The 14559-nt window shown below is 37.1% G+C and overlaps 1 protein-coding gene across 3 annotated transcripts in view; it reads left to right on the top strand.

Moving 5' to 3' along the window:
- Nucleotides 1-14559, top strand: part of RARB (retinoic acid receptor beta) — a 724031-nt gene that overhangs the window by 204965 nt on the left and 504507 nt on the right. For all 3 annotated transcript variants that reach the window (XM_026006400.2, XM_026006399.2, XM_072726687.1), the window contains exon 3: nucleotides 11192-11243. The gene's annotated coding sequence lies outside the window, so the exon portion shown is untranslated. The remainder of the gene's footprint in view (nucleotides 1-11191; nucleotides 11244-14559) is intronic.

Below are 14559 nucleotides of genomic sequence, written 5' to 3'. Positions count from 1 at the left end.
GAAGGGAAAATAGGGACCTGTCATAACAGACCACTGCCAAAGAAATCAGCCAAGCTCAGCTACATCACATATACACAATGATCTTTATCCCAGTCGTTTTTTTTTTCTTTATCCCAGTCTTAACCAGGGTTTGCAGGATATGAATATTCTCTCCAAAGCTTCTCTCTTCTGGAAGAGGGACTGTAAGTGAGATTCCTTCTTTAGAAATGTGATGTGGAAAATTAAATGTGTCCACCAACACATTGACTGCTAAGTTGGAGAATTTATGTCGAGTTAGTCGTGCGTGGTGAGCCTCCACAAACTTTGGATTATGATACAAGAGTGGTAGAGCTACACTGTAGGAAGAAAAACCAAGCAATTGTGTAAGTAAAATATTTTAGGATACAATGGAAAGAGAAGCAGGATGAGAAGATATGATGCTGAGATAGGAGCAGTAGAAATAAAAGGAAGGGGAAAATGTAGAGCAGCACACTGACAGGGGCTGTAGAAAAGTGAGTCCAAAGTTGAGGAAGGGGATAGAAAGAGCACTCTAGGACATTTGGAAGCATGGAGCAAAAGGACTCCATTCCATTCATTGAAACGTAGAAGTTATTAGAAGCAGAAACTGCAGAGGAAATGCGTTGTTTGGGGATCATAATTTCAACTTATCAATTGGCCAACTATAGGAAATGGTCCAAGGGAATGAATGCTGGAAATGTGGATTGAACTTCAGAAAGAATGTGACAGCTGAAAGAGTCTGCAATGAAAGTAAAGAGCATGGGTAGATCATTCATCCTACTGTTTAATTTAGCTGCCTCCTTCCAATGCACCACCATCCAATTCAAAGCTTTTATCAGTGAAAAAAGTGATGTGCTGATTTACATATTGGCATATACACCTTTTCTCATCATCTGCTATCCCTTTTAATAGTTCTGATCACATAACCAAACTTTTAAGTTAGCTAAGGTAGGCCACTTAATTTCCCTGTGCCTGTCTCATGGAAGAGACGAGGATAGTGATAGCACCTATCCCAAAGGGTGGTTGTAAGAATCAGATGAGTTAATATTTGTAAAGTGCTTAGAACAGTGTCTGGTATGTGGTTAGTCCAATAAAGGTGCTGTGGCTCCTCATTCATGAGCTTTTGTTGTTGATGAAGTGATTGAGGACTGTGATAATCAGTAAAATACACAGCATTATTGGGCATACTGTGAACACGCGGTCAATGCTCATTATAGTGAATCTCAGGTTGACAGAGAATCATCAACACTATGTTTCTGATGCTTGACCTGTGGCGCAATTTGCCACACATCACAAAGCTAATCAGTAAAACATTCTTAAGATTGAGGTATATGTCTTGTGACTTCAGATTGATGCCTTTTCTCACAAAAAAACTGTTACCTTACAAATCTTGCTAATTTAGCCCCCCAAAATGTATTTGGCATTCATGCTACATGCCCGTTATAAAATACCCTGCTTATTGTAGATATTTAGAGACCCAAGCTAATGGAGGCTCTACTTCAGTATATGCCTCCATGATCACTCCAGAAGGGGAGAGAAAGGGGGCTTCCATTCTCATTTTATTGGCCAAAGCTAACTGGCCACACCTAGCTAACACTGGACAGAAGAAGTGGAATCTGGCCTTATATCCAGAGGAGATGAGTATCAGACTATTCGTAAAAGTCATAATTATTATCACAATACGTGACATACACAGGATGCAAACTATTTTGTCTGATTGTAGAAGCTTTACTCTTTTTTTTTTTAAAGGCTGATTTATTTATTTAAAAGGAAGAGAATATTTAGAAGCTTGTAGAAGCTTTATTCTTGACCAGCATACTAAAAACTGCCTCCCAAATCCTCTTGTAGGCCCATTAAAACTCGTTTTTGAGATATAAAAAAGTACAGTTGCCAGATATTGCAAATAAGAATCTACAGCACTGAGGCAAATTGGAATTTCAGATATTTTTGTATAAGTATGCCCATGCAATATTTGAGGCATATTTATTTATACTCAGTTGTTATTTATCTGGAATTCAAATGTGTTTCTTAATTTTTGTCATGATGGCTTTGCTTTTTTTTAAATTGAAGTATAATTAACATTGTTATATTAGTTTAAGGTATATACATAATGATTTAGCAGTTCTATACATTATTCAGCACTCATGACAATAAATGAGTCACCATGTGTCACCAATGTTATTATCATCTTCTTGACTATATTCCCTATGCTGTACTTTTCATCTCTGTAGCTTATTTTGTAACTGGAAGTTTGTACCTCTTAATCCCCTTTATGTATTTCATCCATGCCCCCATACCGCTGCCCTCTGGCAGCCACTAGTTCTCTGTGTTTAGGGGTCTGGGTTTTTTGTTTTGTTTTGTTTTTCTTTTTTTCTTTTTCATTTTTTAAATTTTTTCTTAAGTTCCACATATAAGTGAAATCATATGGTATTTATCTTCCTGTCTGATTTTTTTTCTTCTCATAGTATCATTTAGGTTCAATCATATTGTTGCAAGTGGCAAAATCTCATTCTTTTTTATGGCTGAATAATATTCCATTGTGTGTATATACCACATCTTTATCCGTTTAATTATTGATAGACACTTAGGATGCTTCCATGTCTTGGCTATTGTAAAGAATGCTGCAATAAATATACAGGGGGCAAATATCTTTTCAAATTAGTGTTTTGGGGATTTTATTGTCTAAGTATCCAGTAGTAGGGACACCTGGGTGGCTCAGCAGTTAAGCATCTGCCTTCAGTTCAGGGCATGATCCTGGATACCCAGGATCAAGTCCCACATCAGACTCCCTGCATGGAGCCTGCTTCTCCCTCTCCCTGTGTCTCTGCCTCTCTCCCTGTGTCTCTCAGGAATAAATAAATAAAATCTTAAAATAAATAAATATCCAGTAGTAGAATTAATGGATCATATGGCACTTCCATTTTTAATATTTTGAGGAACCTCCATACACTTTTCCACAGTGACTGCACCAGTTTGCATTCCCAGCAACAGTGCATGAGAGTTCTTTTTTCTCTACATTCTCACTGACACTTGTGATTTCTTATCTTTTTTAATTTAGCCATTTTGACAGTAGTTTTGGGAGTAGTTTTAATGCTCTCCATCTAGAAAAAAATATATAAACCAGTGAGTTCTTGGGCATGACAAGAAAAAAGAAGCCAGGATTAGTGAGGATGGGGCCACAATTAAGATGTGAAATAGTCATGTATTTTTAAAGAAAAAAATGTAGGTCTTGGAGATGTTGAAGAAAAGTACTGGGCAGAAGCAAGGAGATTGTCCTGCCTCTATGTTGCCTGACTCAATTTTTAATGCTTGTTTATAATTTGGGGGTATTTCTACTTAATTGGGCTATGAGTTCAAAGCAGAACATCAAAAGTAATTAAAATTGGAAAGTATCTGGGGCACCTGAGTGATATCTGACTTTTGATTTTGCCTCAGGTCATGGTCTGGGGATGTGGGATGGAGCCCCCCAGGGGGCTCTGTGCATAGCACAGAGTCTACTTGAAATTCTGTGGCTCCCTCTACCCCTCCCCCACTTTCTTGCTACAAATAAATAAATAAATGGGTAGATAGATATCCTTTAAAATTGGAAAGTAGCCACAATAAGGAAAGGCAAAAAGAACTAAAGCAGGCTGGGGGAAGATGTGAGAGTTCTGAAGCAAAAGAAGACACATATAACCTGTCAGCAGCAGCACCCCTGGGCCACTTGGGAGTATTGCTTATGACAGAGTTTGGTGGTGACAAGCTTACTGGGAAACCATGATGAAAGCATCCCCCTACACACACACACACACACACACACACACACACGCAGGTGTACACGTAAGAACTTAAGGTAAGGGTCAGATAACACCCTTGGGTCTAGTTCCTGAACATTCTGTGGGTTATAGGGAAAGACACCAGAGACATATCCAAAACTCTTACCAGCTCTTGAATATATAAGTTATGAAATGAAAAGGAGTCCCTTTATACTGTCACACTGGGTGTCTTGTTCTTACAAGCTGCCACAGCTTCGCCCCCCTCTGCCCTGTAGCAACGGAATTACTCAAACCTTTCTTTCCCTCTCAAATGATTGTAAGCTTTCTTGGGCTAAGGAGGTGGTTCCCATCCTTACATGTATTTATCCTTATCCTTAGGTATTTGTATTTGCTTTATTCCATATCCTTATCCATCCTCATTCTTCATCCAAATGCAGTTTCCTTTGCTTTAGCAGGCACATGGTAAGCACTTCCTGAACTGAACTAAATCTTTGACAGCAGTCTGTAAGAGCCAAATACAGAGCATTGTTCTGGCATCCCAGCTCAGAGCCCCCTTCAGGAAAGTCTGATGTCCTTTCCTCTAGGAACCTGTGATCCCTGGAGGGAAGTGTCTGCAACATTCTTGAGAATGACTTGCAAGCCAATAAAAAGAAATCCCATATCAATAAATAAAGCCCCCGTGTTGTGTCCCCTCAATGTTGATGGAGTACTGATAGGTCAGTGGGTTTGGAGGTCCCTTTGCTTTCGACATTAGGTAAAAACTTCCAAAGCTTCTGCGGAAGAGTTCAGTCAAATAGGGCACTGCGGCAAGGTTAGAGTTTGTGGGTAAGGGCCCTATCTCTCTCCCTCACTGACCCTACAGACCCTCAAGCACTCTGATCCATGAAGTGCCTGCCTGTAATCATCTTTTGAAATGTGAACTTCAGAAAGAAAAACTGACGAAATGCTAGGATGCTATGATCCTGCACGTTGCCCCGAAATGAACTGGAGCTCCTACTGGGGGTTTTGTGCACCATTGCCCTTGTCTTGCCCTTGAGGAGTTCTCAGTTTAGTGGGGGCTGTGTGGGACCCACATGGACGCAGCACCAGTACAACTTGATCAGGGCTGGTATCTGTGGAGAGACCAAGGCAAATGGATCAAACTTATGTGGGAGGAAGTAATGTGGATTCATGTGGCTAACAAGAGAGAGACAAGCCTCTTACCCCAAGTACTCATTAATCCCCCCCCCGCCCCATTACTTTATTTATTCATTCAGACTTCTTTGACAAGGGACACAGCTAAGCATTGCATGAAATATAGATGAATGGCTTGTCATTTGTTACCTTGAGAAGCTGATAGTTTAGTGAAGGAGAGAGATATGTGAAAACCTCTAAATCAGTAAGAAGAGATGGAGTCTAGAAGAGGCAATGAGGAACCTAGCAAGGAACCACTTGTTTTCTTTTACCTGAGGAGATCCTAGAGTCTCTCTGGATCTGGTGGGCTGCCATGGGAACCCTCAGCTCACTTCCTGGTGTATTTGGATGTGTGGGCTGAATGCTACTTCAGGCAGAGGGCACAGGATTAAAAAGACAAAGGAGTTAGAAATCTCAGGTGTGTGAGTGACTTTCTCCTATCACTTGCCTCTGGGGTGGAGTGGGAGAGAAGAGGAGAAGAGGGCAGGGGTGGTAACGAGAAATCTGGAGAAGTAGGAGGGGCTGTATGTGCTAAAGAGACTCTGGCAAATGGGCTGTGGGGGGCAAACTGTGTCTGCTTAGCTATTTTGCCAAAGGGCAGCTCTGCTTAGGAATCTGAAAAGAAAACTGAGATTATTTATGTGCTACCACTGGCAATACGTCGGAGGCCAAGAGGAACGGAGAGTTATTGAGCTAGTTCAAAGCAATCTCGATTATTGAAAATGAATGAAATTGAATTCCACTTCCTACAGAGTCATTTATTGAGAGACAAAAGCAATTAATATTGAAAATAAAATAATTGTGAACTTCTGAACTAAATTACCATGCAGATATAATGTACTGTCTCATCAGTCTTTAAATACTTCATGTATTAGAAAATTGTAACACCACTCTCTGAACTGGGGTCCTCAACATCATTAGCATTTATTCGCTCTGCTTTTGCCAGAGAGCGATTTTCAAGAGTCACAAATTAAAAGCCAAAGTTTCAGAAGTGTTATTCCAAATGTAAGCTTCACAACCATGTTGAGGTATTGGATTTCAGTTTGTAAATTAATGCTGGCTTTTGGTATATTAAATACAAAACAACAACAGCAACAAAAAAAACCCCCACAAACACAAAATCTGAACAACCCTGAACTTGTAAGGTGTACCCACAGTTAGTTAACAGTCATTTTGGGATATCACTGCAAATTTGGCATCGTCACACGGTACATACTGCCAAGTACCATGGATGCATTTGATGGATGATGCTGTCGTGACCTCAAGCATCTTGTGTCACTGAGTTATATACTGAGGGCCCTTAAGAACTGACAGTACCATATGTGTACAGAGATGGCACATATACTGTAAGTCACACAAGGTCCAACTGGAGCCACTGTTTTGGGAGAATAGTATAGGGTCTTGACAAGAACTGGTCACCCATTTTTCTTATTCGTCCCGGCTCAGGGAAATGAGCTGTCCTAGGTAGGCTTCCCCCAGCACAGCTGATGAGGATTGGGGAATATATTTAGGAAGAGCTGGAACAGAGCAGGACTGGAAAAAAGAAGCAGCCAACAAAGGGACAGTATCAGAAAAAGTCTCCAAAGAGGAAGTTAGGTCCTATCTTGCTAGGCAGCTCTGGAACAAGTGTGGGACATACCCCAGAGTTCTAATCACCAGGAGCACTCCATTGGCATATTTATACTTCTTGTATCTGATGATCAGCCCACAAAATTATAGGTGCTGCCTGCTGATGTGAAAGCACACGAGGAAACTGGTCTGAACAAGGATGGGAAGGGATGTGAGGGGATGTGCACAGTGCCCTGAAAGAGTATGCCACACTAGCCATGGATATATGACCAAATATCCCTGTTTCCCATTAAATACTGTGAGAAGAGAGTTTCATCTTCATCTCAGACTGTGGTGAGAGTAAAGAACTCACTGTCATCCAGGGAAACAAGCCCCAAAACTTGGCAATTGTCTTTGATTCAGAGCCTGACATGCAGGGAGAAGCTTCACGGGAGCCAGGAGATTGATTTCCTGCTGGTAGCAGGCTGGTGGCAGAGGGTTGACACATGCTAGGCCCTCTCATTTAGGAAAACAAACCAAGAGAGGTGAAGTAGATGCTATAATTTCGAAAAAAGCTTCCACAAACTTGGGGATGGGATGGCAGGGAAGAGGAATGCCTCTGAATAGCCAGAGATAGGCTCATCTAGAAAGGAATTGATATTCGGCCATCAAGAATACTGGCTCAAAAATACATTAGAGTGCACAATTAGACCTATAGCCACTAGTTTGCAAATTCAAATGTCTAAAATAAATGGTCTTAATATGGGTGTAACTATGGTTTGGACATTGATAGAAAACTTTCCAGAATATAGAAACCAGGCATAAAAAGCAAAGACTATCAAACCCTCTAGAGTCCTGCCACCTGTTTAAAAGTTGGGAGCATCCATTACTCTGACAGAGTAATAGATGCTCTTAGTATCCATTGTAATGAAATCTTTAGTATATGCCTAACACTTGTTTATTCATTTAATAATGACATTTATCTCAGGGAAAATAAACCTTTATCTTGGTTCGGGGTTTTGCCATCAGCATGATTCTTTTAATTATTCCACAAAATATGGTGTTGTCTTTTAAAGACAAAATGCTGTCTCAGTGCAGAGCTTCTGTTAATCCTCAGGATTTCCTTAATGGCCAATAACCCGCTAAAGTCCATGTAAATCAATTACTAGGCCTGGAGGTAAACCACACCATCAGTGTATAAGCCTTTGTTGTTAGATCTGCACCAGGTTGTATTTCATAATGGCATTCTCAAGTGTTTATCCAACATACCAGGACAGTTTTGGGTTTCCATAGTGATTTACCCTCAATTATCAGGCAGGTCACTAAAATGTTAGCTTCTAACCTTAAAGCTTATGAGCTAGTCTGAATGATTCCACTGTTACATTTAAGCTTTGCAAGTGTTTTGGCCAGAGACTTCTGTGCTTATTGCATTCAACACACACACTAGGTCCTATTGACTGTTACAAACCAGTTGGGGATAGACGTTTCAGGAATGCTTTGCAGTAAGCACTCTTGTGTGATCAGGACTTGAAGTAAGATATTCCATTGTTAAGGGACTTAGGGTTACCATCATAATCTTTCCAGTTGTGTTTGAGAATAGGAGTTGGCTCTTGATAGCCCAATTACTTTTCCCCCCAATTAAAATTTAAAACAAAAATATTTATCCTGGAGACTGAATTTTAAATCTCGACTCTTTTAGAAAAATCATAAGCAAAAATAAGTATGAAAATAAAGCCTCAGTCTAGGTTGGCTTGCCTCACTGCCTGGATTTGCCAGAGAATTGAGTAGTTTTCCACTTCAGTTTTTGCTTTGAAGACTTGGCATAGGAGAGGCTTACTCATTCACGGACCCTATGGGATGAGAGCAGCTTCAAAGGAAAAATGAGAAGGACTTCTTTTGTTTCAGCTTCTTCATCTTGGAATTATATTTGTGCATGCTTTTATATTTTAAGAAGATGATGAACTTTTGTTTCAGACTCACTGGAGGAAGACTAGTCCAAATGATGGAGAAAGCTGAACTGTCAATTATTTTAAAAAAGAAAGAATATTTTTACTGTGAACCATACTTTTATTGTGGAGCTTGACCAATACAGACCTTTTAGAAGAGCTCTGAAACGGAATCACTGCTTAGCTAAGAATAGTTTCTGTAGAATTGGTTTAAAACATGTTGCTTTGGAAACCTGTCTTTATAGGTGATATAAAGATACACTTCTGAACAATCAGAATGTATCAATCAGTATGTATAGTTTTTTTTAACTAAACTCTTTCTTGATATCACCCAAGCTAATGCTTAATCATGCACTTTCACTTTGTTCAGGTTGTAAAAAAATGGCTTTCAGCATGAACTTCCTGCCCATTAACTTTCACCTAAATGGCACTAGGGTGCCATTTGGTTAATTATATTTGGAGTTCAAAGTTTTGATTATGGCTGATTTATCAGATGTAATCTTTTAAAGGCATAAAATTAAATAATAGGCAGTACATGTAAGGAAGATTAACTTTTCCTAAATCATCAAGATTGATGGTCTTGTTTTTCACAAATATGCTGGATGCTGATATAGTATACTTTGTTTTTGTGTGTTAGGTTATGTAAGCTCCAAGTGGTTAAGTTCTGGGAATATTGTGCCAACCTATGGGTCCCAGGAACAAACTGAACCAGTCTAAGGACTTTTGATTTTAAGATATCATAAAGCTTAAGTAGCTTTGTTCTTTTATCTAGTCCCACTGAACTATTTAATGAGATCTGTGCTAAATGAAGCAAAAAGATAAAACTAGAGCTTGGATGGACACAAAACCAAGTAAAGGCAAATAAGCACGATTGTTATCATTTGTTTTAAAAAAGAGTAAGCAAACAAAAAACTTAGAAATTAAAGATCTGGGGTCCCTGGATGGCTCAGCGGTTAAGTGCCTGCCTTCAGCCCAGGGCGTGGTCCTGGAGTCCCAGGATCGAGTCCTACATCGGGCTCCCTGGATGGAGCCTGCTTCTCTCTCTGCCAATGTCTCTGCCTCTCTCTTTCTGGGTCTCTCATGAATAAATGTTTTTTAAATTTTTATTTATTTATGATAGTCACAGAGAGAGAGAAAGAGGCAGAGACACAGGCAGAGGGAGAAGCAGGCTCCATGCACCCGGGAGCCCGACGTGGGATTCCATCCCAGGTCTCCAGGATCGCGCCCTGGGCCAAAGGCAGGCGTTAAACTGCTGCGCCACCCAGGGAGACCTCTCATGAATAAATTAATAAAATCTTAAAAAAAAAAAAAAAAAAAGAGAAAGACCTCAGAGAATGAGAGGGATGTGAAGGGATTGATGATATTATTGCTCATTATCACTAGTTTTCATTTTCTTCAATACAAAGAAAAAATTCAGTTGATGATGCACCAGATCAAAGTTATTAGATTCAGTAGAAAGGAAACACATACTGAATCCTTGAAATGACCAACTCCTTGAAGGTCTGATTATATAGCTAGGCATAATCTAGACATTTAAGTTATTTTTATAACTATAATTTACTACTCCTAAATAATTCTTACGGTAAACATAATATGTGATCCATGCAGTAATCTTGAAAATTACCAAAAGATCTACCTATAAATCTTTCAACAAGAGGTAACCAGAATTCACATTTTGGCAGGTATCCACCCAGTCACTTTCTAACATGTGTAAATATTTATACATACGTATTTTTATAAGAAATAGAATGCTACTATACATTATTTTACAGCCGTTTTCTACTTTTTAGAATGAACATTTCCCCATGATCTTTTATATTGCTTTACATTATAATTTTAATGTCCACATGGTACTTCATTACATCGTTGCATCTCACTTGCACTCACCCAGCCAGTATTTACTTACATTTAAGTTTCCAGGTTTTTATTTCTCTAAATAATGGGATGCCTGTCCTTTTCCTTACCTTTCATTATTTCCTCAGGGCATACTCCTAAAAATGGAATTTCATGGTTAAACTCTTAAGGCTTTGGATATATGCTTAACAATATCCCCTCAAAGGATCATACTGATGCATATACTTCACTAGCTGGAAATGTGTCCCCTCTCTCCATATATCGCTTGAACTGGATTCTTGTTTTGATTTTTAACTTTTTGTCATTGAAGCAGTCACAAAATGACTGTGAGAATGTCTACTTTTATCTTATGTGATATTTAAATATATGTTTAATGACTTAGGATTTGTAATGTTGTTTTAAAATAAAACTATAAACAAAATCTAATTTAGAGGAAATGGGATCTGAGCATTCCGAGGACAAAGTTCAAGGTGATGATCTTTACAAAAGCAAGTCAACAAATTACAAATAAGAACATAAATAGAATGGGAACAAAAAAAGAAGTCCTGCTTAGAGAAAACAAGTTTGAAATCAGGGTAGAGAATCTTTATCCCCAAGAATTATAATTTGTTTTGTAATCTGATGAGAAATTTACTTCTAGATGGAGTTTTGAAAATATGATGGTATCTTAGGATTTCTGTGACTATTCTCTTTAAAGAGATTATAGTGAAAAAATCTGAGAAGTGTGAATGGTCTGTGAAGACTATATTCTAACAAAAATAGTAAATAGGCTCTCCTGCAAACATCTCTGCTTATGACTGGTAGTTATCGAAATTAAATGATACTAAGAAAATTGAGTTGCCATGTTAAATACAGTGATAGAATGTTAGAATTAAAAGGAATTTGAAAGATTGTCTAACCCAGCTCCTTATTTTACAGATGAAATAGAGTACTGCAGAGATGATGTGATTTGCCCAAGGAGCCATACCTGGTGAGTAAGGAAAGAAGAAATAAATAAATTTGATCAGTAAACATGATAAATGTCCTGGGTGTAGATAGAGAAGAACTAGATTTGGGTTTCCATTACTAACTGTGGGGAAAAAGCAGAAATTTTGTACAGACATGAACATAGATGAAGCATTTGGGCAAGGAAGAATTGACCAAATTTACTGTTACCCTAACAAGTCAAAGACTTGTATCACACAGATCCTCTTAAAATTCATGTTTTCAGATGTTTAGCAAAGCTTGGCTAGGCATGACTGTGCTAGAATGGTCCTGAGATTCCTCAAGAAAAGATTAACATCCTTGGCATGGAACTTTGCAATAAAGGAAACACTATAGTTTAATTCATAGTGATTTAAGAAGATGGAAGATTCTTGAGAGGAGAAATCTAATTATGGTGAAAATAAAATTTCATTTGCCCATCATTTCCTCCATTATTCATTAGAAAGATAAGTATGTACAAGGAAGAGCAAAGAGAAACATGAAAGTGTACTGGGGAAAAAATAAGGAATTGATGTAATGAATGCTATTTAACTATGAATTTCTCATATTGTGATCATATTTTAACTTAATCTTCAAGTGAACCTATTCGGTAAATTCAATTGGTTATTTTAAAAACAGAATTCCTATAGCAGTTCCAAATAACTTCATTGCTTTTTCTAATTCATTTGGAATTTAATGCATTTTTTAATGACCTAATAACTTTGTTTTCTTCTCTAGTTGGTAGAGTTATTTAATGCATTTCTTAATGACTTTAATAACTTTGTTTTCTTCTCTACTTGATGGAGTTACATATTCTAGTTATAAACTTTAAGATTTGAACACAGCTTTCTTCTGCTTTATATTGTTGTTGCTTTTTCTTATTAGGAGCCAGCTCCTTTCATCCAAATTTAAATGTAAACTGGAATAATTCTAATAATGCTGAAGTTTGACACCAATATATTGATCTCTTTCATTTTATATTCCTGAGAGCAAAGCATTTTATACTTATTAAAGATTATTACTAATGATTATGGCACATAATTTAGAGAAAAAAGTTAAAATGACTCAAGCTGATATAATGTTCATTTGTGAGAATAAGTATGTGAATAAAGTCAAAACATTTTAGAAAATGAACTTCTCCAACTTGATAATCACAGTATATGTTATAATGAAACTGAAATAATTAAGACATTTTGGCACTGGCTTTTGAGTAAAGGAGATTGGTGGAACAGTCTAGAATGAAATCTGAAATATAGGAATTTCATGTAGGATAGAAGTGATATTTCAACTTAGTAGGAGAAATGACAAAAGGGTGAAGTAGTGAAGAGAAAAACAGACAACATAAAAATATAAAATATCTTTACAACAAAAGACAAAGCTAAAAATATAAAATATCTTTACAACAAAAGACAAAGCTAAAGCATTTTTGTCAACAAATAGGGAACATACACATGTAGACACATCCGTAAAAATAGGATAAACAATTCAGTTGGAATATAGATAAATAATATGAATTGGATATTGCCCAAAGAAATATCAATGGCCGATAAACAAAATGGAAAAAAAAAGGACACAAGGATACTAATACTTAAATATATATATATATATAAAGTGTATTTTTATTTTAGACTGACAAAATGTATGCTTAATAACTTAAAACATCAAGCAATGGGGAGACCATAGGAACATGTCCACTGCCTTTCATTGTAGATGGAAATGTGAAGTGAAACAACTTTTCTTGGAGTGAAATTGGCCACTATCTACTAAAATTCCAGTAATAGGTATCCTAACACTCAACTGTCTTAATTTCTTAGAAAATTACTCTTAGAGATTACTCAAGTTCCAAAGGTAGATGTTCAAGATGTTCATTGTGCTTTGTTTGTAATAAGAAAAAAAATAAAATAGAAGACTTGCTAAATAAATCATGATGCCTCAAAATACAGAAATAATCTGTAGTTTTTATGAAAATGCAGTAAATTGACATCAGATGACATGAATAATTTGTTGATGGTGATAAATACTATATACATTGCATAATCTTGTTTGATTAAAATAGTACCTTGTAATTTAAAAAGTACTTGTCTCTGGGTATGGAATTGGAGAAGTAGGTAGGTTACTTATTCATTCAATTATATATAGTTGACACACAGTATATTAATTTCAGGTGTACAACTTAGTGATTTGACACGTTTATGCATTATGTTTACCAGAAGTATAGCTATACATGTCCCACTGTATTGTTATTACAACATTATTGACCGTATTCCTCATGCTGTGCTTTTTTATTCCCATGACATACTCATTCCATAATGGAGGACTATATCTCCTTCTTCTTTTCACCTCTTCTGCCCAACTCCACCCTCCCCTCTGACAAACATCATTTTATTTTCTGTATTTATAGTTCTGATTCTGCTTTCTGTTCACTTTTTTTTAATTCCATTTGTGAACGGAATCATATGGTATTTGTCTTTCTCAGTCTGACTTGTTTCACTTAGCATAATAACCTCTAGGTCCAAGATGTTGACTCAGAAAGCAAGACCTCATCCTTTCTATGGCTGTATTAATATTCCATTGTGTGTATGTGTATACATACATATCACCTTTTCTTTATTCATCTATATTGATAAAAAAGAGGTTAAACTGTCAATATTTGCAGACCCCATGATACTACACATAGAAAATCCTAAGGATTCCATCAGAAAACTATTAGAAGTAATAAATTCAGTGAAGTGGCAGGATACAAAATTAATATCCAGAAACCAGTAGGATTTCTAAACACAGTGAAGTTGCAGAAAGAGAAATTTTTAATAATACCATTTACAATTGAGTCAAAAAGTATAAAATACCTAGGAATAAATTTAACCAACGAGGTGAAAGACCTTATTTGAAAACTAGAAAAAACTGATGAAAGAAATTGAGGATGACAGAAATGGAAAGAGATTTCGCACTCATGGATTGGAAGAATTAACACTGTCAAAATGTACATATTACCCAAAGCTATCTACAGATTCAGTACAATCTCTCTGAAAACGGCAAGGGTATTTTTTGCAAAACTAGAACAAGTAACACTAAAATTTGTATGGAATTACAGAAGACCCAAACAGCCAAAGGGATCCTGAGAAAAAAGAACAAAGCTGGAGGTATTACAATCCCAGGTTTTAAGATATACTGCAAAGCTGTAGTAATCAAAACAGTATGGTACTGGCACAAAATAGACACATAGATCAGTGGAACAGGATAGAGACCCCAGAAATAAATCCACATATAATCAATCTATAGCAAAGAAGACAAGAATGTACAGTGAGAAAAAGACAATGAAACTG

Source organism: Vulpes vulpes, chromosome 11 (genome assembly GCF_048418805.1).
Source record: "Vulpes vulpes isolate BD-2025 chromosome 11, VulVul3, whole genome shotgun sequence".
In the NCBI taxonomy this organism is placed as follows: Eukaryota; Metazoa; Chordata; class Mammalia; order Carnivora; family Canidae; genus Vulpes; species Vulpes vulpes.
This window is presented reverse-complemented; position numbering and strand designations above follow the sequence as displayed.